Source organism: Mesocricetus auratus, unplaced genomic scaffold (assembly GCF_017639785.1).
Source record: "Mesocricetus auratus isolate SY011 unplaced genomic scaffold, BCM_Maur_2.0 Super-Scaffold_100009, whole genome shotgun sequence".
NCBI classification, from domain to species: domain Eukaryota; kingdom Metazoa; phylum Chordata; class Mammalia; order Rodentia; family Cricetidae; genus Mesocricetus; species Mesocricetus auratus.
Genome location: NW_024429193.1, coordinates 15,048,186 through 15,050,748, shown reverse-complemented (window position 1 = coordinate 15,050,748; position 2,563 = coordinate 15,048,186). Strand labels below are relative to the sequence as shown.

Genomic DNA, 2,563 nt, shown 5'->3' with positions numbered 1-2,563 from the left:
AACATAGTAAAACTCTTACCAGTTGATGCCTACAGGACAGACACTAGATCACTGGGAGTGTGCCCTTGAAAGGAATATTAAGAGTATAGTCCTCTCTCTCTCTTTTTGCTTCCTACTTGCCATGAGGTAAGCAGCCTTACATCTCTATGTGCTCCCACGATTATCCTCTGTCTCCCTATAGGTCCATTATAGTTAGGACTAGTAAGGGAGGAAGCAGGAGAGGGAAATGTCTCTCATAAGATTCAATTACACTGGACAAGGATAATGAGGCAGACAAGGACTATAATGGGGACAAGAAATGGCTAGATTCTTGGGCCATAACCCATAACATGTCACCTGTTAAAAGTGAATTTTCTTTCTTAGTTTTAAAAAGATATTTTAGTTTTTCATTACATGTCTGTGTGTCTGTGTAGGGGTGTATGCACATGAGTGTAGTTGCCTGTGGATGTAAGAGGAATTGAATTCCCTGCATCTAGAATTACAGGAGATTGTGAGTGGTTCAACACCAATGCTGGAAACCAAACTCAGGTACTATGTAAAAGCAATACATACTCTTTCCCATTATGCCATGTCTTGAGGCTCAAGGTGTACTTTCTTCTGATCTCCCTTCTTTTGACACAGTATGAAATGTGATCTTCCCTTATTATCCAAGGGATAAAATTAGCCAGATGCAGACTGGCATCATGTTGCAACTATTTGCTGATCAATATCACAAGAATGCCATCTCTGAAAACAAGAACATAGCATTTCTAAATATATGCATGACCAACCAGAAAATTGTGAACCCCAACCCATCACAGCAACCTGATTAAAATGCTATTTTTTCTCTGTGGGTATGGAGGGGAGGTGACTGGCAAGAATGAGGTTCATAGAACTCACACATCATGAAATTTACATGACTCAGGAAGCCTTTGAAACATAGATGACTCCTTTCCAAGACTGTGGAAGCAATCACTATAGGAGATGAGCCTGGGGGATGTGCCTACAAGTCCGGCAAGGACTTTCAGCCACACAGCTTTCTGAGTTGTCACCATGCTGTTGTGGGCTTCCTGATAGTGAAGTTGAGTCACCAATAGCCTTGTAAATATGTCATCACTTATGAGTCTTTAAGTAACCCCCAATAAACTCATTTACACCAAGCTCTACTTGAAATAATCACTTCTTCAGGCTTCCTTGGTTCCCGATCTGGAAGGTATGTAATATTTTATGTCTTCTATGAATATTGTACATGTCTCCATCAGTCTTTAGAAAACAGGAAGACCTCTGAACTTACTCCAATGTTTTAATTCAGTTTCAAGTGTTGAAAATTAATGGCCAATGTAATAGTGTTAACAAGTGGGGATTTAAAGGGTGGTTAGACCACCAGGGTGCTGGAAATCTGAACTCAGGCTCTCATGTTTGCCCCCAAATAATTTACTAACACATCTTCTCCAGCTGCTATTCTGCTATTTTGTTACGGCAGTGCAAATGGGCTGAGATATTTACTCTCCATTTTTTAACGGACTATGCTTCTCCAGGTTTCTTAAGGTTTTTAACAACATAAAGTATTTAACAAAACAAAGCCAGCTTTCTTTCAATAATCATAGTTATAACCATATGGGAAGAAAGACAGAACATGGCATCACCCTTGAACTAATTAAGTGTGAGGCTTCTAGGTGAAACGCGGATGTCTGTCTGACTTCACAGGGTGCGGTCTGTCCATGGGTACTTTCGCTTCCCTCAAACAGGAGCACGGGAGATCCAGACCTCAGAGGGACCTTGCGAGGCTTTTGTGAGCTATTTGAAAGGTATTGGCCACAGCTCAAGAATGAATATCAGCTGGCTAGTGGTAGTGGCTGTGGTGGCAACTGGGAAGAAAGTTTTAATTTAAGTTTTGCAACATACAACCATCTGTAGGCACCAAAGTTTCATGGTGGTTAAATAAGTTTTAAAATATCATATGACTAAGAGTCAGGTTTTTAAAGTAGCCTCTTTTTTGAGAGTGTTCTACTTTCAGGTTACACAATGCTATGACCGTCCTACTTTGATTGGAAGTATAAAATGATACCAGAAACTAGTTTGGGGGGAATTATTACCTTTACCAACTCAGGTAGTTTGGCAGAATGAGTAAGACAAAACTCCAGGGTGGGATAACTCGCTTAGTGTGTTCCTTACTATCTTGTAGCCTACATTGAAGGGGAAAAGAAGTATAAAAAGGGGTCTAGAGAAATAACTCAGTGGTTAAGAGCATTTATGCTCTTGTGGAAGACCCAGGCTTATTTCCCAGCACTGGCATGTTGCCTCGAAATTATCAATTTCAGTTATAGCAGATCCAACACCCTCTTCTTCTGGTCTCCTTGGACACCAAGCATGCATGTGATGCACATCCATACATGCAGGCAAAATACTCATACACATTGGCAGAGAGAGAGACAGAGACAGAGAGACAGAGAGACAGAGAGAGACAAAGAGACAGAGACAGAGAGGGGGGGGGGATTCTCCACATGTGCATTGAGGAGGGGGAGATGAGAGATGACCCAGCAGTTGTTAAGAGTACTAGCTGCTCTTACAAAGGACATGGGTT

The 2,563-nt window shown here is 41.3% G+C and overlaps 1 non-coding gene across 1 annotated transcript; it reads left to right on the top strand.

Annotated features, from left to right (window-relative positions):
- Positions 1-2,043: 2,043 nt before the first annotated feature.
- On the top strand, positions 2,044-2,172 carry LOC121142504. Its single transcript, XR_005879547.1, has one exon. It is a non-coding gene; the product is annotated as a small nucleolar RNA SNORA4 (small nucleolar RNA).
- The last annotated feature ends 391 nt before the right edge of the window (positions 2,173-2,563 follow it).